This window comes from Macrobrachium nipponense, chromosome 11, assembly GCF_015104395.2.
Source record: "Macrobrachium nipponense isolate FS-2020 chromosome 11, ASM1510439v2, whole genome shotgun sequence".
In the NCBI taxonomy this organism is placed as follows: domain Eukaryota; kingdom Metazoa; phylum Arthropoda; class Malacostraca; order Decapoda; family Palaemonidae; genus Macrobrachium; species Macrobrachium nipponense.
The window spans coordinates 13,288,958-13,316,155 of record NC_061087.1 but is presented as its reverse complement, the minus strand read 5'-3'; the positions used below and the strand labels follow the sequence as shown (position 1 = coordinate 13,316,155).

Sequence of the window (27,198 nt, the reverse complement as noted above, 5' to 3'; positions counted from 1 at the left end):
CGTCGATTCTTTCACCAAATAAAGGGCATTCATAAGACAGCCAGTGAAAAGCCATAAGTCAAATACCTTCAAGACTTCTTTTCATTGAATTTCTCCACGTGGAGGAGGGAAGTTGTGGAGAGCCCAACTTTTGATGGCCAGTAAATTTACCAAGAGCCAAAGTTTTGCGAATCTTTTCATTGCAAAACTTTTCCCAGCCTTCTGATATACTAAATGCGCATTATTAAGAATGAAGAAAAATCTCCTCCAACACTATTTACAACGTTAAGGTTCGTTTCTTAATTTAATTCCAAAAGATAACGGTGGCATTTTTAATATCGTAAATCATACCAATCGCTTCCCGAACTTTCAAATTGACTTGGTCAGCGTAAATTAATCCATTTCAGAGAGAGAGAGAGAGAGAGAGAGAGAGAGAGAGAGAGAGAGAGAGAGAGAGAGAGAGAGAGAGAGAGAGAGAGGCCTGGCCTATAATATAAAGGAAAGCCACTTTGGGACAGCTTTCCCTTGAAAAGCTAACCTGTACAATATAAATTTTCTTCACCAAAAGTTAGATGATTCGTAATATACCTACCAATCCCTGCTTATTTCGCTTCATTATCAAACACTCGAACGTTACTTACATCACTTTTCCCAGCTCCTGTATCACACGCATGCGCATCCAACTCTATTCGCTTGGCTGACAGTACTGAAGAGAGATCCTCGTCCCTTTAAAGATTCCCTGAATATTAAACCACTCTCCACTCTCTCTCTACGTGGCATCTTTATCCCACTTGCGCCGTACTCTCGACCCCTACTTACGTTTGGTCTCCAAGCTCTCATATCATTTTCTTTCGCTTCTCGCTTTTCAAATTTAGATATCGGGCCTTTCACCCAAGACTAAATTCGTATGCAAATTTATTCTATCGTCGACATCGACCCTCCGAATACGCTCCTGGCTTTAAACTCGGGGAACAAGATGCACAGATTCCGTGGAAGGGGAGAGGAGAGTACGGAACATAGGTTAGGGTTTTCAAAAATGATCAAATTTGGAGTTACCTTTAACCCTCAGCTCATTTTCGACTCTATCACAGGTTGCATAAAGTAGCATACGGAGAGGAAACTCTTTTGCTATAAATGGCCATTTATACCAATAAAAAAATATGCAGATGCACAGACACTTGTATATATATATATATATATATATATATATATATATATATATATATATATATATATTGTATGGATGCTTCTATGTTTTTTTTTTAATTTAGGCTACAGTTTTCATACATACATTCTATTTTGTGGGGATTTAACTTAGAAAACATTTGTATTTTAATTTGATTCTTTCGTAATAATAATAATAATAATAATAATAATAATAATAATAATAATAATAATAATAATAATAATAAACTCTTACTCTTCGTTAAAACATATACGTATTTCAAGAACAGTTTATCTCGACATTATCAATACACATTAATCAGGTTACCTAGATACGCTACTGCTGTAGTCCCAGAAGCCAGTCGCTCAAGACTCCTTGGTAACACCTCTCTCTCTTCGTTCTCTCTCGCTCTCTCTCCTTTATTCCATATCACGAACAGGCTACCTGTGTTCTCTAACTTTCCTGAGTTTATGTATGTGCGTGCGTGTGCGCTCATTCGTCTGTGAACTGGCTTGCATGCACTGGAACGGAGTTCAAAAGGCAGACGGACGCATCCCCCCTACCCAAGCTTAAACTGCATAATGACACAAGTTCATTTTGCATCAGTCTCGTTCCTCTCGTTTGTTTGTATGATGTTTTTACGCTGCATGGAACCAGTGGTTATTCAGCAACTGGACCAACGGCTTTACGTGACTTCCGAATCACGTCGAGAGTGAACTTCTATCACCATGTCTCACACTTCATTGGAATGCCCGAGAATCGAACTTGCAGCCAAGGAGTAGCACGCCAACACCATATCGACCACGCCACTGAGGCGCTTCGTTCATCTCGTGCTATAGTGCTCACTCAAAAGATACGCAAAATATCGTCCTTGTTAATCTGCACTTGCCATCGGAAACCGATTTTGCGGATTTTATGCCCGTGCTAGTTTGCTCAAGTCAAATGGTAGGTTTAACCCTTTCGCTGCGGAATTTATTTATACTTTTATCCCCGGGAGGAGGAGGAGGAGGAGGAGGAGGAGGAGGAGGAGGTAAAAAAACTGCTTCCTATTCAACACCAATTTTTTTGGCTGCATCTTTAAGCACTTATTTTCCGGGTTGAACCTTATCGCAGCTTGCAAGTAACATGAGCCTCACTTTATGTGTACTACGTACAGAAATGATTAAGGTGGAAAGGGTAGAAAAAAATCGTTTGAGTTTGACTCCGAGTTCTTTGTTAAGTGGCACAAGTGATACTCTCGGTACACTCTCAGTGTATGATACGTAAATGCCATACTTCAAAATACGTACATGATAATACTGGTATCCTTCCTCTTAGGCCATCAATCTGATGTCCTTGTTAAATACTACCCTGAAACCTGGCGTACCTAATGTGAAGATGTTTTCGTTAAAATGTCTCCCAATGGAAGGTTTGTGAACTAACCTTGCTCATAGAGTGTCCCGTAAGAGTCATTCTGATGATTCTGCAAGTAACAAAGATGATCGGGATTAAGAGTAATGCTGATGATGTGAAGGCCATAACGATGAGTCTCCACGGTTGTGACATTTTTATGGATTTGGTGATGCATAAATTGGAGAAAAAAAATCACACACACATTTACATTTTTCTAGAAAAGGTTCGCTAAATTCTGAAAACAAAGAAAAATGTGAGAGGGAGGTGAATATAAGCTAGAGAGTGGGCTCTGTCGGCACAGACTCCGAAATAGATCTACAACTTTTGCCTTGTCTATGTCTACAGCAGCAGCTTTGGGTGCGCTTTCGTGCAGTGGATCCTAAGCAGAGTTCGTCAAAATGGACCCAGGTCTGGAAACAGCCAGTGGAATCAAGAATATGCTTCTGGTTGCTGTTTCTGGATTGGCTAGCGCTGTTACAGGCAACATACTGGACAACATTAAGAAGCAGAAAATCCCAGATGATGATTACAATGGAAAAATCCGCGCATTGCAGGGAAAGGTTCGTCTTGAAGTGGATGAGAGGAGGAATCTGACGCTTCTGAATGTCAACGTAGCCAGAGAAGTTCATGATCCAGAAAATGTTTTTCAAGAAAACAGAAATAAAAAGAAAAGGAAGAAATGCAGAGAAAGGAACAATAATGAAATAACATGAAAAGCTATCCCTAGCGAACCACCCAAACGAATTTTAAGTGTTGATGTATTCAACAAATTATGGTATGACTGTTATTTCATTAAGCACACATTGAAAGAAAAATCTTTAAGAACAACCAAAGTTTACTCTACGCTGTTTCTTTTGAAAACGAAGTCCATTAAATGACGGATCTAGGGTAAAGCCATAAACAAGGGATTAACCTCCAAACTGAGACTGAAAAGGATAAATAAAGCTGGCTGATCTGCATTGTTTTCCTGGCCACACCCTAGCGATCTTAGAATGGTTGAAAGATTATAATCATATTATTTGATCATTCAGGGTTAAGAGGGAAATTGTACAACTTCTTGTACTGGTACATTTGTGAATAGGGAATCTACTTCTACACTTTGGAGTTTTATGTTGTAAAGGGATATCTGTGGTGCTTTGAATCTGCGACAGAACAGTTTTTTTCATGTAATTGGGAGAAAATGTGCGTGCGAATGGAGGCCCCTTATAATTGACAGCTCCAGCACAGCACATGAGGTGATTGGTCTGAATGGTAAACTATTACCTTTGTGAGTCTTAGAAGAGCCATCAAAGTAATGTAACGTTAAATTTTTCCATTAATCCAATGCTCTTTACCAATTAATTTTACGTTAAAAATTTTGTATGAACGTTTTGGAGGGAATTTCTTGTTAATTTGTCGTCGAAAGCATTTGTATCACTGAGGAGCTGGTTGATTTTGTCAACATGAAACTTTGTTCATAATCACGACTTTGCCGTTTTTGTCAAGATATACTTTATAACGACATCTAATTCTTGCAGCGAGCAAATGGTTCTCATAAATCAACGGGAACAGGATATTTTTGGTTGAAGTCCGCGACTGCATTCAGTAATATACCTTTCAAGCATTTATCTTCCCGGCTGCAATTTCTATCGACTATGAATTTGTCAAATGCAGCTTTAAATCTAGATTAGTGCTCGGCGTCAAATGCGGAATCGAGTGGGAATCAAACAAAATATTCCTTTTCGTGATGTGTTGATACACACTCGATATAGAACCAATTTCCCGGGTAAAGAAAACCAACATTTTCACACATACACACACATATACATATACATATAAGCGAATACCACAGGAAAATGATAAGCAGAAATCCAAGCGCTTTCGTCTTTACTATGACACTGTCAAGGAACGAAAGCGCTTGGATTTCTGTCTATCATTTTCCTGTGGTATTCGCTTATATAATGAAGTCACGTGCATCTACTGTGATTTTTGTAAGCATACATAAACAAATATATTTTTTATTCAATTTTTTTTTCAAGTTAACATGACATTTCTGTTAAGATTGGCGTAGCCAGCAGTTTATTTCTAAGAGCCGTACAGATTTGATCTCAGGAGTTCCTGGAAAACTAATTTGAACTAATCCGTAAGCAGCTTTCATCCTTAAAGTATCCCGACCATATAATTGAGAACGCTATCTGTAAGCCAAATCTCACTTTAAACTTTGATTATTTTATTTTTTCTCTCCTTTCTCTGAAAAGAGCAGCTCGTCAGGTTCGTTAGCTTTTATTCCTATTCATCTCTCTCTCTCTCTCTCTCTCTCTCTCTCTCTCTCTCTCTCGCTCTCTCTCTCTCTCTCTCTCTCTCTCTCTCTCTCAACTCTCTCTGCTCTCTCTCTCTCTCTCTCTCTCTCTCTCTCTCTCTCTCTCTCTCTCTCTCTCTCTCTCTCTCTCCAAAAGTGCACAGAGAAACATTTCTGTTTGAAATGCAAGGACATAAAAGGTGAAAATCCTGGGATATAATTCTCAACCCTTCCAGAGAGAGAGAGAGAAAAAAGTTTCTTTGAAGATAAAAGAAAAATAAATGACTCTATCATCAGATAATCTATAAAAAAAAAAACTCCCCTCTAATACGAATTTCCGTAGTGAGAACAATTTTACAGCACTTAGCCCATGTGAAATAGAAATTCAACGACTCATGAAAACAGGAAATAGGTGGGAACCGCAAGGTTTGTTCCACCGATAGAAAAAAAAAAAATTAAATATGGACGAGAACAGTGAGAAAACTAATTTCATTTTTTTAGCAGCATTTAGATCTATTCATAATTTCTGCGTCTATCAGTGACGCAACGTCATCGTTAAAGAGTAAAAACCCACTTCACACTTGAACGGGGAAATCGGGGGAGAAAGGCCCCTTTTCTGAAGTGAAAGGAGTGGGGGCATCGTACCACACCTCATTTAAATTCCTTTGCCCTAGTGTGTCGGCATTTACTCCTTCTTAGGGAAAGCTCTGGGGATCACTCTTTCTCCCACTTGTTACAAAATACAGTAAAATTAAGTTTTTAAGTCTGCGCGATTAGAATTTGTTAAAATGTAAAAAAAAAAATTATCCTCAGTTTTGTTATAAATCAGATTCTGTTAAAAATATAAAAATTAGTATTTTCAATTTTGTTACAGATACAAACACATTTCAAAAATATTTCTGGTGCCGCAATGTGTAGTTTCTCCAATAGATGGGCGAGAAATGAGTAGTATGTATGCTTTTATGTTCAGTACTGTAAGTATGCACACGCGCACACATTCATATCCTTTACGGAATAATAAAGTTTAGTTATGCAACTGATAGAACAATCAAATTACCTTTACATACACCAACAAACCAAATAAACTATCTTATTAATGACCTAGACGCTGCAACATGCTTAAAATTTATATGTGGAGAGAGAGAGAGAGAGAGAGAGAGAGAGAGAGAGAGAGAGAGAGAGAGAGAGAGAGAGAGAGAGATGCAATGTTGAAACACTAGCACTCATGAATCCATAAAATTCATGTCCCTTTTTTAAATTCAACGAAGAGTATCGGATGAAAATGAAAAAAGAATTTCCTCTTAAATTTCTGTCCCGTTTTGAGCTTCCGAAATAAAGAAACCAACTCCCAATTCAAAAGCGATCCCTTTGATGTCTCTGCTTTTGATTTATTTTTTTTTCTTATTTTACTTCCTACTCCTGCAAACAAAATCACATGAAATAAGGAAATTCCTTTCACACTCGAACTATTTCGGTTTTTCGTATCTCGATACTTTTCAAGATGTTATAAAAAAATTATCTTTTATACACTTACATTCTTCACTACACAAAACCTTGTCTAGGACTGTATACCTCCAGGAAAATACCCGACCCTTTAAAACCTGCTCTCCAGCTAGTATAATACACAACAGTATTATGCAAATTGGCCTGGCTTTCAATTCTGGCGGTCTGGCCCCTAAAATACACTCTCCTTACACTCTCCTTTTAAGATAGGATTTCGTGAAGATGAAGATATGGTGGGAAGCGAAGACAAGAAATTTTATATTGTTTCTACTTTCCCAGGTTTGATTTACCCGTCATTTGCATATCAGTAATATCAACACGCAATACAAAATATGCTGATTGTAACTATTAACAGAGTTGGCTTAATACACACGGGCAGAGTTATTTATCCTTCTTTATAGTTTTTCAATGTTAATAGATAAAAAATGTTTATCCTTCTTGATAGTTTTTCATTGTTAATAGATGAAAAATGTTTATCCTTCTTTATAGCTTTTCATAGTTACTAGATAATAAAAAATTCTACTTACATTCACTTACAGAATTTACGTACTTTCCAAGCAATTGGGACGCATGGCAACGATAGTAATAGTGACAGAAACAAAAATTCCAAAAAATCCCAGTGCCCTAAATTGCTCTAGAAATCGGTTGTTTCATTTATTGAAGCAATATCTCATACATTCAAGGGCGCATTCAGAGAAATCTTGCTACAATGACTATTTAAAGACTCGATGGCAACTCTTAAAAAAATTGTATTGTGGATAACATTCAATTCTATGGCGTTTACTGAAGAGCACGAACACAATCATGGCTGTCAAAAGAGGAATATGAAATCCGACAGAGATATGAGTACCACATGATCTGGGTCAATTGACTGGCAGGACAGGGGAGACGTTACAGCCATACTTCACTCTAAGCATTCTGTTTGTAACCAAAATACCTTCAAGGTAAAAAAAGAAGAAAGTGTGTTTTTTTACTACGCATTTTCCAGATTTCAAAGAAGCAAAAATGTTCTGGCTACTGAGTTATCTAGTTTATACTCACAATCACCTTGTGCAAAAAAGCACATAAATACACAAACTATATAATGTGAGTATATATATATATCTATATATATATATCTCTATATATATATATCTATATATATATCTATATATATATATATATATATACACCCATATATATCTCTATATATTATATATATATATATATATATCTACATCTATCTATCTATCTATCTATCTATCTATCTATCTATCTATATATATATATATATATATATATATATAATATATATATATATATATATATATATATATATTATATATATATAGTTGTCTCTCGTGACTAGCAAAAAAAGACAAGATTTTGGAAGAAATAAGAATTTAACTTTTTTCGGGAAAAGAACCTGTTAGGAATGGATGTATTGGCCTTGGAGTTAAGAAAATTTTCGATAAACAACTGATTAGGTTTTGGAAGATTTAAGGGTGTAGATAAGGGGAGGGTGGAGGGAGATTGTTACATGGAGCGTTAGTAGTATTTGAAAGGTAAGGTTGGGTGCGAATATGGCAGTAATTGCTGTTTTTAATTTTTGTATTTTGGTAGTCATACCCAGTTAGAGGAAATGGAATATATATATATATATATATATATATATATATATATATATATATATATATATATATATATATATATATATATATATATATATTCCACATTATTCCATTTCTTCTAACTGGGTATGACTACCAAAATACAAAAATTAAAAACAGCAATTACTGCCATATTCACACCCAACCTTACCTTTCTAATACTACTAAGGCTCCATCTAACAATCTCCCTCCACCCTCCCCTTACCCACACCCTTAAATCTTCCAAAACCTAATCAGTTTTATGTAAAAAAATTTCCTAACTCCAAGGACAATACATCCCTTCCTAAAAGGTTCTTTTTCCCGAAAAAGTTTAATTCCTATCTCTCCCAAAATCTTGTCTTTTTTTTTTTTTTTTTTTTTTTTTTTTTTTTTTTTTTTTTTTTTTTTTGCTAGTCACGAGACTCAACTATGTTTTTGTATCCCCCCCCCCCCCCCCCCCCCCACCAGAAGTCTACGAAACCTTTTGCGAAATCTTTCTCATTAACAGAAACCAAATGAACAGAACCAAAACAAGACCACTTGTTCGGAGGACAAAAAGAGTATTTCCATCTACTAGCATCTCTCTCTCTCTCTCTCTCTCAGCAGATTTTTCCCACGCAAAGGCAGGTGATTAAACAGACCCTTCGGAATCATCCAATTTCCACCAGCAAATTTCGTCCGTATTTCGCTTCCGGTAAACAAACCTCTTATACAAGTACACCTCAGTACTCGACAAAACACTCCAACTTGCTCCGGGCAAAAAGACGTGTGAGTACTCGCTCCATCACGAGCACACTTTGGTACTTACAGTCAGCAGACTACTTACAGTACTAACTCAAGTACACTGGAGTAACGAACCCCAGTATCGTATAGTTCCATAAACTTTTTCGCCTTTCTATATCAATTCCATTCCTAGTTTCTGGGTATTTTCAAAGATTCAAGTCTCAGTCTCTCTCTCTCTCTCTCTCTCTCTCTCTCTCTCTCTCTCTCTGTGGTGTGGTGTGTGTGTGTGTGTGTGTGTGTGTGTGTGAAGTGGAGTCCCACTATGTCCCCGACTTTCTATTCGTATGCAAATTTGCTCTACCTTCAAAACTGCGCCCTAGAGTATTTTTCTTTTTCCTTTGAGGCTTTGGAACGTCGTAAAATATCTCACTGACTAAATAACTCACAGCGAAACAGTGGAAAATGACACTTTACTTCAGCTAATTTTCCAGTTCAACCCTCTTATCTTTTTTAATGAAGCGTAAAACTGCTTCCTATGTACCCAAAACATTTACGCATTAAATTCATCAGCAAACCTTCTAGACTTCTCTGATTCAGAGAGAGAGAGAGAGAGAGATTGGTGATGAAATCCGCAAGCGCTCAAATTTTCCTTTGCTGCAATTTGCATGGGGAGGAGGAGGAGGGGAGGAGGAGGAGGGAGAGGTAGGAGGAGGAGGAGGAGGAGGAGGGGGGGGTTGATGTCTGCTCCAGCAAGCGTGTAATTGCGGTGGAATGCATCTTCCAGCATTTGTGAAATGCAAACGCAATAAACATGAAAGGAACGAATACAATTCATTCTGGAACTAATCCCTTTGACATTTCGAAACATAAACACCACATCATTAAGATCAAATTTTCCCTGAAAAACATAGAGAGAGAGAGAGAGAGAGAGAGAGAGAGAGAGAGAGAGAGAGAGAGAGAGAGAGAGAGAGAGAGAAGCGGCCCTCTATTCAGGGACGAAGTAAACTTGACTGACTTCACATGCACGAGGTTACGTCATACTTTGATAAAAGGTTCCCTTGCGCATAATACTCCAATACATTAGTATTGTTCACAGTATTTTATTTACACTGTCACGTTTACTTGGCATCACGTGCACTTCCGAGCAAGCGCTACTGAGTACCAGACGATGCTAGAGATTCTCTCGTCCCGAAATTGCTTTCAAGAGCATCAAATTGCTTGAGGAGCCCTTGACGGCACTTGCACTATCGCCCCCCCCCCCCTCTAACACGGCACTCTGAAGATTAAAATCTCTCTCTCTCTCTCTCTCTCTCTCTCTCTCTCTCTCTCTCTCGAAAACGTGAATCACAAAGGCAATTAAAATAAGTTTAACAAGAATAACGAAAAAAATACCTATTCCATTATAAAAATATATTTTTATTAGCTTTCAATAAATGCTGCCTATTCTTCATGGCATTTGATGCTGTGTGTGGAAAAAAATGGAAAAACTGACGGACTCAAGTATATAAACGAGTCTTTCTCTCTCTCATACACACCTACCAGTATGCCCATTAACTCAGGTCCTTCAAAAGCCTTTAAGAATATTTCCCTTACCAATACCTTTATCCCTCTCTCACTCCAAGGAATAGGGATGTCTTTCTACAGCTATCGCCTCTAACCGTACAATAGATTACTATGCAAATCTTCTCCATCTTCATCCGTGGCTCTGGGCACGTTTCTCTTTTCTTCTCAGCACCATTATAACGCTTGGAAATCCAGATACGGAGAAATGGGTTTCCCAATACCTTGCGAGTACTTTTTTGCCTCAGCCAGAGTACAATATCATGAAGTTTCTCTACCTGAAACGCATAATGTCTAATGGCGTCCTCATAAGTATACTAAAATTATTGGGGTAATATATTTAGCTTCCATATTAGGATTAATGGCTGATGTAATGAGCGCTTTCAAGGAGTTTCACACCTATTCATCGATTGAAAAAACAATGTACTCAGAAAAATCACTCTCTGTATTACAACAAAAGAAGAGGACTAACTAGGCTTTTCTCAAAAACATTTCGGTTTACACATAGGTTGACTTGTTCGCAACTGTATGTCTGTGGATAAGTATTATGCTGCATCCTAAAAGCACACTCAGCTTATAATAAAAAGTTTTGCTTCGTTAGGTCTTGCTTGCTCAAGTGAAGTAATTTTTCTTTTTTTTATTATTATCAATTTAAAGATAACATTGAAATTCTCGCTCGAGTGAAATAATTTTTTTTATTATTATTAATTTAAAGGTAACATCTAAACACTTGGCTTCACACATTTGCTGTTCAAACCTGACTTATCTTCATAAAAACAGAGACGTGGCTAAATATTTGGCTGCCACTGTCAAACCTCAGTTTCCGTGACACGTTGTCAGCAAGGGTGTTTAAATGGCCGCCTCGATCTAAAACAAAAACAACGGTGGTCACTTCAAGCAGCCAGTCACTGGACAGTCAAGTATGTACGGATCAAGGTCTTAGACTCCCTAGAGGGTGAGATTTAAAAGAATAAAAAAATATAGCTGACATCATCCACACAGATGATGTCCAAAGAAGGGGAGATCACAAAGAAACCTTAGCTATGATGGGGAAGAGAGCTTGGAGATCAAAGCATCTCCGATTCCATGGCAACCGATGCCAAGCCTATGAAAACACACTTTATACTCCAGTTGCTTGATAGCTTGCTGAATATAATCTCTGAAATGGATAAGGTAATTACTGTTCTCTCGTCCTTTTATGAACAGTAGATAGCAGGAACATCATATATCGAAGCGTGTTTAATAATGAATTTCTACCAATATGCTTAGAGAGAGAGAGAGAGAGAGAGAGAGAGAGAGAGAGAGAGAGAGAGAGAGAGAGAGAGACCTAATGGTGTAGCTAAGCCTATTTTATTTTGTTTTGAACTCGAAGCTCTCATAGAATCCAAGGCCCCAAAAATTCTACGCATTTACTACGTCGGACACATTAAGCTCATGCGAGTGTGTGTAACTAAATGTCTGCATGGCTCACGCTAACCTGCAGATGAAAGACATCGACCTTCTGTTTTTCTTGTTGGCAACGCACGAGAGAGAGAGAGAGAGAGAGAGAGAGAGAGAGAGAGAGAGAGAGAGAGAGAGAGAGAGAGGTTTTGGCGCCGGCATCACTAGGCAAGCAGACACTGCAACGCCCATATGACAACCGTCTCTTCCTCCCCCCTCCAACAGACACACAGCAACAATCCAGGTCGTTTCTTGACTGTCACTGTGGCGATGGTAAGGTAGATAATGTAGATAGCTGCGTCGCTTTTAATACGAATCATTCATAAACGACGGCAGTAATCAAAGACTTACTGAACGGTCGTAATACTTAAAAAAAGGCCATCGACCATTAATTAACGATCATTTTCATATGACGGTTTTACTGAAAGTCTCACGACGCAGGCGCGAGATTCTTCCATGGCTGCAAATCCACGTCTACACCGAACAGACAAACGGCCGGTCAAAGGAGCTCCATTAGCGACAGCCACTCTATCCCGTAAATTCCAATCAGGCGGATCCCTCCCGAAGGAGCAGCAGCATTCCTTTGATGTGCAGATTTGGCAAGGAACCACAATAACGCAATTTCAACCTGAGCTCGCCGGAGCTGTCGCTCTTCACGGCGCGCACGGTTGTGAATCAATGAAAATGGAAGGCGCTGCTTTTCAAAATTATGGAGAATAATTTGCAATCAACAACTATTCCATTCGGTCGCTAACTTTTCACTTGTTTTCTATACAAGATTTTACTACTCGAAATAAATGCTGAAGAAAACATAGCGTATTAAAACGCAAATCAATCTTTACATAAAGTAACACCATAAACTTTCAGATACGAATAGGTGCTTCTACAGATAAGCATAGCATGAACAAGCACTAATATAAGCATGGTACTTCTTTAAGTTTCCATTCAAAATCGATGGGAATATCTACTGTTAACTGGGTTTCATAATATACCCTCCTTTTATAGAATAAATATCTTGAACGACTGACTAACACCTGAACTTTACAACATTCCAGGGTGAAAATAAGAAACTGGTATTCGGTTTTCGAAGAGAGAGAGAGAGAGAGAGAGAGAGAGAGAGAGAGAGAGAGAGAGAGAGAGAGAGAGAGAGAGAGAGAGAGAGAGAGAGAGAGAGAATCTGACTGCAAACGTCGCCGACAAGAACTTCCACCACAAAGCAAGCGCACCCACACTTCCATAAAACTGCAGAGAATCAATGACGGCAGAGGAAGAAGTGAGAATAAAGCTCCTCGTCTACCCGCTTCCGGACCACACTCTAAGACGAGGTCAGAACCAGAGGATTAAGAAATGCAGTCGGGTTGAGATGAATATACAATTTAGGCCAAATGCCAAGCACTAGGACCTATGAGGTCATTCAGCACTGAAATGGAAATTGACAATAAAAGCTTTGAAAGGTGTAACAGGAGGAAAAACTCGCCGTTGCACTATGAATCAAGTATTAAGAGAGGGTGGAAAGTAAGATGGAAGAAAAAGAATATGAAAGGAGGTACAGTAAAAGGAACGAAAGTGGTTGCAGCTAGGGGCCGAAGGCACGCTGCAAAGAACCTTAAGTAATGCCTATAGTGCACAGCATGAGGTCCACTGACGGCATTACCCCCCTACGGATTTACGAAACGTAGTGCGCCAGACACTGTCCACAGACGGTAAATTTCAAGACTTCAGAACCTCTTAAGATCACTAACATACCGAAAAAGAAAGAAACAAAAAGTCACGAAGAAGTTGTGGAGGGGTATATTCCACATACGCAAGGAACCGAGCTTTCCTTTTATTCCAGCCCCACTTGTAAGATTAACCAAGATCATCAGCAATCACAAAGGACATTTCTCTGGCTTTCCAGGCCACCCGGCGCAAGGTCACGGCACAAAGGGATGTTTTGGTTCCTGGCATTTCGCGTTTCGTTTCCACTAAAACCGGACCAGCCAAAACCAACAGGCTGACTGGGGGGCTGAGCAAACTGCGATAACCCAAACGTTCCACGTTTTATCGCACTTTCCAAGCTGAGAATGTAATTAAAACGAGAGTTTAAGCCACTTTAATTCTTCTCATTAAGAAACCATTTGCATATTGCATTAGCCAAGTTAATTTACGGATGCATTGTCGGTGTGTGCCGAGGCGGCGATTACTTGCTCGTAAAACTATCTGGTATTTCCTTATATATGTCTCTCTCTACAGTACAACGTTTGAACAAACATGCTGCTTCTCTTTAAACTTGACTCTTTAAATGGTTAAATTAGCCGATCGACTAATGACGTACTTAAATTTCATAACATTTCTAGTCTTTGCGCGTGTGAACGATACCGCGTCTAATCGATTATCTAGACTTATACAGAAGCTATTACAATAGCTTAATTGGATTAGGCAGCAATCAGAGTGATATCCTGCGGTGGCTAATATAACCCTGACATATTTGGACACTACTGAGATAGATTAATCATTTCTGGAATGTTAATTGCTACCAGCTTCCATCCAAATCATACTTGGACGGTTGGATGAATACAGAGTATTTAAGGAAAGGCCCTCATACTTGGACCAAGGTGAACTATTGAAAGTCATAATGAAAATAAAATAGAATAACAAATATATAATTTAGACCAAAAACCAAGCTCTGGGACCTATGAGGTAAATCAGCGCTGAAACGGAAATTGACAGTAAATAATTTTGAAGGGTGTAAAAGGGAGGAAAGCCTCGCATTTGCACTATGAATCAATTGTTTGGAGAGGGTGGAAAGTTAACTGAAGAAAAGAGTATGAACGGTAGTACAGCAAAAGGAATGAAAGGGGTTGCAGCTGGGGGCCGAAGGCACTCTGAAAAGAACCTACAGTAATGCCTACAGTACACAGCATGAGGTGCACTGACGGCACTACCCCTCTAAGCGGGATATGAGAACGATACTTTTTCTGAAATGTAATCTCAAATACTGCCGAAATTTTATCTTAACACTCAAGGGTATTTTATTACTAACTCAGATTACTTTTAAAATATCAAGCCATAACATTTAGCTTCAGATACTTGGAAGATGCCTTCCCTACGTTGTAAATTCGGCAGATTTAAAGCACGCCCAAGATAGAATCGGAAAATTAAAAGTGACTGAAAATAAAATCTAAGAAATACTTATATACAGAGTATCTAAGACTTACATAAATGAGAGAGGGAGATATATATAAAGTGACTTACCAATCTACCTTAAGATCTGCTTCGCTAAATGAGCCCATCTTTACCCTCGATAACAGGCGAACAAGAAAGGAACTACGAATCCAGTAGTGGCTAAAAATCTATTCCAACGAACTAAGGAAACTTTGTAAAACTATTACCGAACTATGCTGTCCCCACTTCCATAACATCCATAAAACCAGGATTTACGCGAAGGATACCCGGAGAGATGAAATTCTAAAGAAGGTAGTAGAGGAGATATGGAGGTACGTAAAAACGTTCGAGCAGAGTCAACGCCCATATCTGAGAGTGCCTGCGGCCAATGCACCGATAACGTTAGAATAAATGTCCACAAACGAGACAAGACACTTACTGGTTAAAAGCTTCTCCGCTTCTTCGTAACGATTGTCACGGTTGAAACTAGACTTTTTTTTTACTCTATCTCTCTCAAACTTTTAATAGCAACTATTGACGCAGGTTGTTCTTTAAGAAATTTGCTAAATCTTAAAATCCCTTATAAAATACGTAAAGATAACAAAGCCCTAAAAAAATATCCGCAAACATATTGATCCTCCAAAAAGCATACTGTTCACAATCCGCTTGTAGTTAGAAAGCTAAATCAATGACATGGAAGAGAGAGAGAGAGAGAGAGAGAGAGAGAGGAGAGAGAGAGAGAGAGAGAGAGAGAGAAAATGTTCCATGGTGCCACGTTTGCAACTTCGTGAGAGCTGGTGCACTCCTGGAGGGGCCAATCGAAGTTCGTTCACCCCAAAGCAAAATATCACGACATTCAGGGTGCTTCTCAAAAGGTTTGGCAACAAAACCGGCTCGCTTGGCGATGACAACGACGTCGCCCGCTGCCTAAACACAAGGCTCGGAGTCTGGCTCCACTTGGTGCCATTGCCAGTCCACTGCATGCAAGTTCTACTGCAAGGTCAGGAAATGGTAATTCTGTGTATATTTCTCGCCTCACGGTTTACTTCTTTACTGAAATGAGTTCCATGGAAAAAATATATATTCAACGTCATTTACGGACTGTCTGTTATGAGCAAGCGCCTGTGCAAGCAAGTGCAATAACAACTGTTTAACATTCATTCTATTGGTTTCTTGCGATCGACTCTGATCCCAAGCTACTTTTAAAACAAACTTGTTACGTTGCAAGTTGTTGGCATCAATTTTTGAGGTGAGGCTTGTAGCCCCATGCCCATGGTTTTAGGTTAGCGGATCTCTTTAAGAAAACCATCATGGCATCTTCATGAATAGTCAAATACGGAAAACAGAATTAAAAATAATTTTCAAACATGAGACAGGGAATGTAAAAAAAAATTAATGACGACAATAAACCAATCAAACTTCATGCGTGTGAGATTACAACCTGTGCAATATCACCGATTTAATCACAATATTATCAGTGAAGCACGATACATAGATAATGTCAATATTCAAATAAGCCTTAACCATGGCCATCCAACGAAGCACTATGGTAGAGTTAAAAAGTTCTGCAAAGCTACTAAAATGCGTCACAGGACCATTAGTAAGTCTAGGAATTATAATTCTTTGTAGCGGAAGCTATGGAGAATTTTTTTTGTTGAATTATGTTCAAAGCTGTTACTCGGAGTTCACGTCGATTTTAGACTGCTGTAATATTCATACTTGAGCTAGAATTACCAAGAAACGCCAATATCTATCATCACTGTCAGGAAAAAAATAATATTTAACATGTGCTAAGCGTTTTATTTATTTTATTTATTTATTTATTTTTTTTGGCGCCAGTGCAGGGACACATCATGCGGTTACAATGTTCCTAATATAGTTCCTTCTGGCTTTCTAAAGATCAATGCTTCCATTACAAAACAGCATGAGTCAAGTTCAGTGACCTTCCCTGACGTCAAAATAAAAATTGATCGGGCATCAAGGTCACTGACGTCATATGCGGACTAGATGGCACCAACCAGAACATGCAAAGCCTGCTAACATCCAAAATTATCATTCTTACATTACTGATGAGGCCTCTCTTTGGGGGCGCAAAGTTGATGAAAGATAACGCAAGAGTTGTTTTTTCTTCAAAGTCAATCCCATTTCTGAGGGAACGGCATATTTATACCTATTTCTGAGGGAACGGCATATTTAATCCTATTTCTGAGGGAACGGCTTATTTGTACACTTTTACCACTATTATTGCCTTTTTTATTTTCAAAATAAACGGAAAAACATTATAATTTAAACGTCATCTAAATTAAAGAAACAAAAATTAAGAAAAAATTGGATTGTAATAGTACGTTTGGTAGGTAAGCAGAAATATCCCAAACTAAACCCCAGAGAAATAGTGAACTGTATCATAAATTTTTCATAACAAGAGAGAGAGAGAGAGAGAGAGAGAGAGAGAGAGAGAGAGAGAGAGAGAGAGAGAGATTCACCCAATGATACAATTAACGAGATTCAACGCGTTACAGGAATAACGCTTATGGGAATTCTTCATACGTGAAAAAAAAAAAAAAAAATCCTGTCTCCAGAATGAACACACTGTAAAGGATTCAAAGACACAACTGACTGATTTACGCAGCAGAAAACAAGGGGAAGATCGATATTTCAGTAGCTTGGAAATAAAGATATTTTTTTTATTAATACTAATTTCCAATTCTGTTGGCGCAACGGAGAATATCTCGGTCGCATGCATTCTTCAACATCCAATGTTACAAATAACACAATCCGGCAATTCATGAATAGTATTAACTACAAACACTACACTGAAAGCGCGCATCCCTCTGTGCATACAGATAATTATCCAGAGGAAACTGTAGGTTGTGGTCTTCACCTAAAAGCTTTTTGTCACTCGAATATGAGATTTGTTTTGGAATTGACTTCAAACTTGAAAATTGAGATTTAGTGCACAATGTAACACTTGTCTTTATAAGAACCATAATCAATATGTTTACGTTTATTAGATACTTTTCCATCTTTTTCAAATAATAAAAGCTACATCTACATTTACATCACCCACCAAAGCAATCGGAGTAAGTTTGGAGCGTCAATATAAATAACAATGAAAAAGTTGGAAAATACTGCGAGGCACTCTAAATAATTCAATATAAATGCATTAGCAAATCCCGCAATTACTCAATTACACGCACTGATTTTGATTTTCAATTAAAACAAATTCTTTCTCCTTAGTCAAGTGTTACTTGAAACTTTAATTTCAGCAAACATTCCCCAGCTTTTCCATCAAGAGCCTTTTTGTTAATGATTTTACTTTCACCTGACATTCAAAACTATTTTTTTTTTTTACCTTTACTTTTCGTGGGTTCTCAAACCCTATAGTCCCACAGCATAGTATGAAACGCATATAAAACTTCACCACAATTTCATTTAATTTCACAATGGACGATAATCAACTGAAAAACTCATTATATTTCTGAATCGAATAAAGCTTTCATAAATGGTTGCTGCATCGACATCGGAATTCAGAACCTGTTCCAAAATTCAAGCAAAAAATTTCGTAAATTTAATATGTGAACAAATCTATGTTTCATTTGTAAAAAATCATACTGACCACGCATTAGCGGAGCTGTACAAAATTAATTGGGTCGCTCCTAGTCCCCATATTGTCCTTATGAGCAGAACGCATATTAAACCGTTCATTATAAATTTAAAAGTTAAGTATATCTTGGTTTTACCAGACCACTGAGCTGATGAACAGCTCTCCTAGGGCTGGCCGGAAGGATTAGATATTTTTACGTGGCTAGGAACCAATTGGTCACCTAGCAACGGGACCTACAGCTTATTGTGGGATCCGAACCACACTATATCGAGAAATGTATTTCTATCACCAGAAATAAATTTCTCTGATTCCGTGTTGGCAGAGCCGGGAATCGAACTTCGGACCACCGGATTGGCAGCCGAGCACGAAAACCACTCGTCCAGCGAGGAACTGTTCATTATAAAGGAATTGTTTGTGTGCCAAAGGTCGAGAAGAAAAATCCTAATGAACGCTGTGTTTTTGATAGGTGAAAAAACTTCCATAGGGCCCTTCCAAGAAAATTCAACAGTAATCCATACCCAAGTTTCGTCAAGCACCCGTCGACCACCATTTCCTCGTAGCTTACAAAAGGTGCCCCGAGATCACCAGCATCATACCTGAAAAAATAAAGGAATTGTTGAAAAAAAGAAAATATGGCTATTGGTGAAAAAATAAATCCACCTATGGAATAAATATTTTTGAAATGAGAATAGTATCGCAATAAAATTAAACTGACGTACTTGTGTGTGAATACAAGATCTGTATTAATTAAAAAGGATAGACCTACTGGTCTATAATCTTTCAATTTTACGTGAAAAATAATTTTAAAAAAATTTGATTTTATATAGAAAAAATGTTCACCCCATAAAAAAATTGAAAAATACTTTAAACGAATTAATAATTGCAAAAATAAGGATCATGCCAAAAACGTACTCACGAGCTTCAAATTGAGTACGAAACGCGAAAAAGCATTAATACAAAATTCACATTAAATGAACAAAAACCCAAAATTGTGGACTCCAAGCTGACTGATAAGGAAACAAGATTAAAATTAACTCAAATCAATAGAAACTTGAGAAAAAGACAGCCTTAACTATACATACGTTAGATAAGACACTTTCGATTGATACCTGAATACTTATTCACATTCATTTAATTAAAGACAGTTCGTTCAATAGGATCCCTTCTATGTAGGCTGGCCGGCTAAATCCATCATTAATGAAATAAATCCTAACTGTTCGCAGTAATTTTTGTGAGCCATACCTAACCCTGCCTCTCTCTCTCTCTCTCTCTCTCTCTCTCTCTCTCTCTCTCTCTCTCTCTCTCTCGTAATTCAACGTTTTCATACACACCAAAGACGTAATGAAATGGTGGGAACGATGAAAAGTGAGTTCCTAAACAGGAAATTCACCGAAAATATTTCTACACGCCATTCCTCACCCCATTATCCAGCAGTTAAGAACAAACCTTTTAATGATTCTACGACCTTATGGCCCCGCAGCATAAGAGCGAGTTTCCATGAAATAAAGAGGATGTCCCTTCCAAGCGATAGCGCCTGAAAAAATATTAAGAATAATCGGTGACATCCGGGGAAATGCAGAAGGCATTAACACACGGTCTGATCGTTTATCTTTGGCTTGCTTTCATTATTCTGATAAAAGATTCTTGTAATGGTCACGATGGACTTTTTGTTTTTACTCGCTATGAAACGCTTGCGTCTCAATGGTCAGGAAAGACATTAAAAGGAGCAACACGAACTTCAATTCATAGGTGACTTTTAAAGAGCTATTTAATGTCATCTGCTCATGGAGAAATGATACTGCGTAAACCATTCGACTGTAAGTATGTCAGCACACACATTCTCTCTCTCTCTCTCTCTCTCTCTCTCTATCTCAATAATGTTATATAATATATATATATATATATATATATATATATATATATATATATATATATATATATATATATATATATCAAAAGCAGGGCTAGGCGACGCGACGCCAGCAAGACACATCAGTGGGAGGGTGGACCAGGGAAACCAATTAATTCCAACATATTTATTTATTTCCGACATTTCGTAATAAGTTCTTTATTACATCATCAGGGATCTGTTGAATAATGAATAAATTACCAAAAAAAGTTGAATAAATTACTAAAAAAAAGTTAAGTGTAAAAACTTAAAATTTCATAGGAAAATTAAAATTCAATACATTATAGCTTAAAAAAAACACACACACACACAAAAGAACCAAAGGCCGCTGACCAACCTTATGTGGAGAGAACAAAAGACAGAATGCTTACAAAGAAAGTTAACTTAGGTAAAGTTGAGTAGAGGAGGTTTGGGTATTTAACTGTGGGACTAGTTGTTTAATAAACAATGACTCAAGTATAGGCAATTCGTGAGGATTAGCTGTTTGGCCTATTATACTAAAATCACTTCTTTCGATGTAAGTGTTACAGATTTTGGAATGAGCTCTGATATTAGAATGTTCTGGGTTGGAGAGCCTACAACCAATACGAAACCTAATTCCCCGACGGGAGTCGATTCGGACCCTTAGTAACCTCCTCGTGGATCCGACATATGTCCCTGGGTTACCACTTAGGGCAAGTATACTTATACAACACGTTAAAGGACAAAAAAGGGCTTAACCGATCCTTATGGTTAAAAAAAGAACCAATTGTTAACGGATTTTTGGGAATTAATTTTAAATTGATCGCACCATAGTCATTATTGATAATTTGTAAAAAAAAAAAAAAAAAAAAAAAAAAAAAAAAAAAAAAAAAAAAAAAGTTTTCTAAAAGAATCATCGTGTAAAAAGGGAAATTTGGCGTAAACGTTTAACTTGGGTACTGTTGGAGGTTTCATGACATCAGTAAATTGTTTGTTAAGAAATATGCGGAGTTGTTTAAAAAAATAAGCTACGCGGGAAGCAGTTATTCATAAAATATTCAGAGAGAAAATTAATTTCTTGGTGAAAAGAATACTAGTTCGATGTAATGAAAAAAGCCCTGTGGAGGAGAGTAAATAAAGAATTAAGTTTAAAATTGTAAAAAACAAGAGCTGTAGTAGTTGCATCCTAAGCCAGCAAACGTCTTTTTCCTAAGGACAGAGTATTAAAAGAATCATCATTTCAGGTAACAAGAACGTCTAAAAAAGGTAATTGATTGTTCACTTCTTTTTCCACAGTAAACCTAATGTTATCATGTATAAGTTTTTCCTTCCTAATGAGTCTATTTTCCATAGGTTAATTACTTTACCGTTTGACGTAAATAAAAGCGACCCTCAGAAACAACTCTTCGAACTGTCCCAGGGTGCATATGTGTGTGAGTGTGTGTATGTGTATATATATATATATATATATATATATATATATATATATATATATATAATCAGCACATACATCTATTCAAACGAGTTCACCATTAAACCAGTAACCACACAACCCACAAGTTTCTAATTTTCAGTTCTCTAGTCAAGACTTTGAAACTCAATGGTGAATATGAGATAAACTCTAGCGAACAGGCACAACTGGAACTAACCAAGTGAATCCCTCAGGAGCTCAGAAATTTGGGAATAGTGAATTAGTGACCTGAGAGAGAGAGAGAGAGAGAGAGAGAGAGAGAGAGAGAGAGAGAGAGAGAGAGAGAGAGAGAGAGAGAGAGAACCTTTACCTTTTCACCACCATCCGATGAGCCACTTTAAACACAGAATCAATATCAATTTAAATGCCAACAAACCTCAAGAATTATGCCACAAGGCTGATATACAAACGGCTTGGGGTATATAATTAATTAAATTGCTAGAATTTTACACGAAATACTGACTCTTTGGGCTTGGCCAACCACTTCTCTAAATATAAGAAGTCACTCAGTATGGTCTTACATTTCGGAACACCTGAAATTTCCAAGCAAAACTTGTCCCTGACAAATCTAAAAATAATTCCCCCGAATCATAAAATTGCGCCTCACAGGCCTTCAATTATCCCATCCAGGTAAGACAGGCCCTGACCTATATACAGAAATAGTAGCAACAACCGGCGAAGACATAGGATGATAATTAAGAATAATTATTCTTACTCCTTACATCAACTCAATATGCAATATCTTTAAATAATTACATTCGATTAATTTCAATAAACCACACTATACATTATACATTGTTGATTACTTTTATAAACGATAAAATCAGGTTACCTTTGTCAACATTATTATTGCAATTAGTTAATATATATGAAATTTTACATCACTTTGACGAACATATCAAAACACCCAATGTACACATTCAATACAAAGACCTGGGCGCATAAAAAATACAGTATTTCGGAAGAGAAGCCATGCGAGTATCAAAACTTCGATAAGTTTACAATTATGCATAAAACCCATCACAAGAAGTCTGACAAAAGCAGAGCAAAATACACTGCAAATGACCTCATTCTAGGCATCAATAACACTTGAAAAATCATATAACTTAAATACCTTGACTTTCTGAGCATGGGTAACAAATACTTCAGTTCATGAATATTATGACACTGTAACAAATAACATTTACCTTCTCAATAAGACGAGTGAGCTTTCCTAAAAAGTACTGTATCATGCGCTAACCAATTCTTTTCTTTGCGCATTTACACATTTCTCAGGATTCATTAACATACAAATAAGACCGACTTCGAGTCCACCTTGCAGTACTACCTTGTAATTGCATTCCAAGGACCTTTAATTGCTGCATACTATGGGCAAACATGACCACTATAGTCTCTCTCTCTCTCTCTTCTCTCTCTCTCTCTCTCTCTCTCTCTCTCTCTCTCTCTCTCTCTCTCTTAGTGAGCGGTTATCTCATTACCTTAGCATTAAGTTGTAATTGGAACCTACTATTATTCTCTCTCTCTCTCTCTCTCTCTCTCTCTCTCTCTCTCTCAAAGCATCAGCTCCAAAATTCTACTCAAGAGATAACTGTATTTATTATGCAAGAGGATATTGCAGAAACGGAGAAAATTGCAGATTCAGACACAAAATGAATAATTATGATGAAGGAAGATCAAATGTTATGGAAAAGTTGGATTTTTTAATGTCAGAATTTCTGGAAATGAAAAAAAGAACAACATACCAGAACAGGAAAGAGACATGGGAAAATCCTTATTACTAGCAATATTAAATGAAGGAGAAAACACGCAAACCATCATAGTGATGAATGCGCAGGGTTTAGTTACGAGTAACTCAAAAAGAAAAATAGAGTACTTAGAAGAACTAACCCAAATTGAAAAGAAAATAGATATAATGAATATAAGTGAAACCTGGTATTCCCAAGAGACTGGGAATGATGATCAAATAAAAGGGTTCCAAACTTATAGATCAGATAGAAAAAATAGGAATCAAGGGGGAACCGCAATATATGGGAAAGACAAAAACAAGGAAAAAATATATGAGAAATATAGTAACTCGGAATGTGAACTAATAGCGGCAGAATTTGAATCTGAAAAATTAATGAACATAGTAATATATAGATCTCCTAATACTAAAGAGTTTGACTTAATAATTGAAAAATTGGATGATATATGTAGAAATCACAAGGACTGGACTATTCTCCTATCTGGAGACTTCAACTTTCCTTTCGTAGAATGGAAAGAACGAATAGGAGATTGTGGTTGTACTTATACATATAAAAAAGAGAGTAATAGTAGTGCAGAAGATAAGAGGCAATTCGAAAAGCTATTAGATATGCTACTAGAATACAACATTCAACAAATAAATCACCTGCCAACAAGAAAGGAAAATACTTTAGACCTAGTATTTGTGAACGAGATGAATTATGTTAAAGAAATAATAGTTTATAATGCGAGTATTTCAGACCATAATGTCATAGAATTAACAGTTCATTCCAAAGCAAGTGAAAACAGAGATAAGCAAGAAATGAAAAAGTGGGAAGGATATGGAAAATACAACTTCTACAGTAAAAATATAAAATGGTCAGAAACAAATGAAGAATTAAACAAAGATTGGGATAACATTTTCGTAAGTGATGGAAGTAAGGGTAAATACGGAGATATTATATAAAAAATATATTAGAGAAAAGAGTGGATAAATATATACCAAAGAAGAAAAGTAAACATCAGTCATGCATACCAAGGGGCAGAAGGATCTTGTTCCAGAAAATCAGAAAGTGGAAAAAAGGTCTTACAAAAGCAAAAGAAAAAAATGCATGGAAAGTTATAGAACTAAAAAGTAAGATAGAAAATGCAGAACAAAAGATTATACAATCAAAAGAAAATGAAAAACGGGACTTGGAAGAAAAAACCCTAATAAATATCAAGCAAAACCACAAACTATTATACTCATATGCGAAAAAGATGAATAAAAGAAGAATAGAAATAGGCCCTCTAAGAATTGAAGGGAGATTAAAGAATGAAAAAAAGGAAATTTGCAACATACTGGCAGAACGATATAAGAGAGAATTCACCCCTAGAATAGATAATGAAGATAATGATATAGAAGTAAGGGACGAAAATAGTGAATTTTTAGCTGACATAGAAATTAATGAAGCTGATATTGTGCAGGCAATTAATGAAATTAAAAATGGAGCTGCTGCAGGGCCTGATGGAGTTCCTGCTATTTTGTTAAAGAAAGTAGTTCATTCTATCGCAAAGCCATTTGCAATATTATTAAGACAAAGTGTAGATACAGGCAAGATTTATGATGAGTACAAATTAGCATATATCACCCCTACTTTCAAAAGTGGATCAAGACTAGAGGCAAGTAATTATTGGCCTGTGAGTCTAACATCACATATTATGAAAGTGTATGAAAGGGTAATGAAGAAAAATATTATGAAACATTTAATAAAAAATAATTTATTTAATATAGGACAACACGGTTTCGTACCCGGAAAAAGTACACAAACCCAACTGTTAGTCCACAAAGAGAACATATTCAAAAATATGAAAAGCGGAAATGAAACAGATGTGGTTTATCTAGACTTTGCAAAAGCTTTTGACAAAGTAGACCATAATATATTAGCGAAGAAAATTAGAAAACACAATATCGTGGATAAAGTAGGAAGATGGTTAAAAGAATTTTTACACAACAGAAAACAGATAGTTATTGCAAACTATGAGAAATCGGATGAAACCAAGGTAATATCTGGTGTGCCACAAGGTACGGTGTTAGCTGCAATACTGTTTGCTATTATGATTGAAGACATAGACAGTAATGTTAAGGATTCGGTAGTGAGTAGTTTCGCTGATGACACAAGAATAAGTAGAGAAATTACTTGTGATGAAGATAGGAACGCTCTACTAAGAGACCTTAACAAAGTATATGATTGGGCAGAGGTAAATAGGATGGTATTTAACTCTGATAAATTTGAATCAATAAATTATGGAGACAGAGAAGGAAAGCTATATGCATATAGGGGACCTAATAATGAGACAATCACAAATAAGGAAGCAGTTAAAGACCTTGGTGTGATGATGAATAGGAACATGTTATGCAATGATCAAATAGCAATTCTTTTGGCAAAATGTAAAGCAAAAATGGGAATGTTGTTACGGCACATATGTTCGTAGTCCACTTGAATATTGCAATATGATATGGTACCCACACTATCAAAAGGATATTGCACAAATAGGTCCTTTACAGCTAGAATAGAAGAAGTTAAGGACCTTGACTACTGGGAAAGACTACAATCCTTAAAATTATATAGTCTAGAAAGGAGAAGAGAACCCTACATGATAATTCAGGCATGGAAACAGATAGAAGGAATAACAGAAAACATCATGGAACTAAAAATATCAGAAAGAGCAAGCAGAGGTAGATTAGCAGTGCCCAAAACTATACCAGGAAAAATAAGGAAAGCACACAGGACATTAATCCACTACGCACCAGCATCGATAATGCAGCGTCTATTCAATGCGTTGCCAGCTCATCTAAGGAATATATCAGGAGTGAGCGTAGATGTGTTTAAGAATAAGCTCGACAAATATCTAAACTGCATCCCAGACCATCCAAGATTGGAAGATGCAAAATATACCGGAAGATGTACTAGCAACTCTCTGGTAGACATTAGATGTGCCTCACTCTGAGGGACCTGGGGCAACCCGAACGAACTGTAAGGTCTGTAAGGTAAGGTAAGGTCTCTCTCTCCTTAATGAGCAGTTATCTCATTACCTAAGCATTAAGTTGTAATTGGAACCTACTATTATTTTTTCTCTTGGCCAAAGAGGATTAATATTCAGTGCAAATATTTACAAATAACCTGTGCAGGTGAAACACACGTACTAAAATTTTATTTTATCACTTGCGTTTGTAAACGCTTACAGCCTAAGTACAACTCACTGAAGCAACGGAAATTGCACAGCAAAGGTTAGCGTGCTTCATTTAAAGTGACCGATGGCGAAACATCAAATTTGTTAACATTAAAAATGCAGAAAGTAATGAACATAAAAAAGTGTATACAGGTACAGTAACGGACGGTCCACTTTTCATCATTAATTAAAACACTTCAGTTTAGATGTGGAGTAATATCTACAAATAAAATATGGGATCGGGCTGGAAAGTGCAAAAATCTCCGATTATTATCGTGATACTGCAAATTAAAAAGATCAGATATACATCAAGACGGATTCCTATATAAAAAAACAATTTGGTTTTGAAAGATTTAAAATATAAAGCGAAGTATGCAGGTTACATACATACATACATCCATATAAATATACATACATACATATACATACATACATACATACATACACACACACACACACACACACACACACACATATATATATATATATATATATATATATATATA

The 27,198-nt window shown here is 36.9% G+C and overlaps 1 protein-coding gene across 3 annotated transcripts in view; it reads right to left on the bottom strand.

Moving 5' to 3' along the window:
• The window catches only part of LOC135225235 (spastin-like), a 185,531-nt gene that overhangs the window by 32,430 nt on the left and 125,903 nt on the right, over positions 1-27,198 (bottom strand). The window contains exon 2 of one of the 3 annotated variants that reach the window (XM_064264728.1): positions 18,935-19,012. The exons of the other annotated variants lie outside the window; for them this stretch is intronic. The gene's annotated coding sequence lies outside the window, so the exon portion shown is untranslated. The remainder of the gene's footprint in view (positions 1-18,934; positions 19,013-27,198) is intronic. 3 annotated transcript variants of the gene reach the window in all.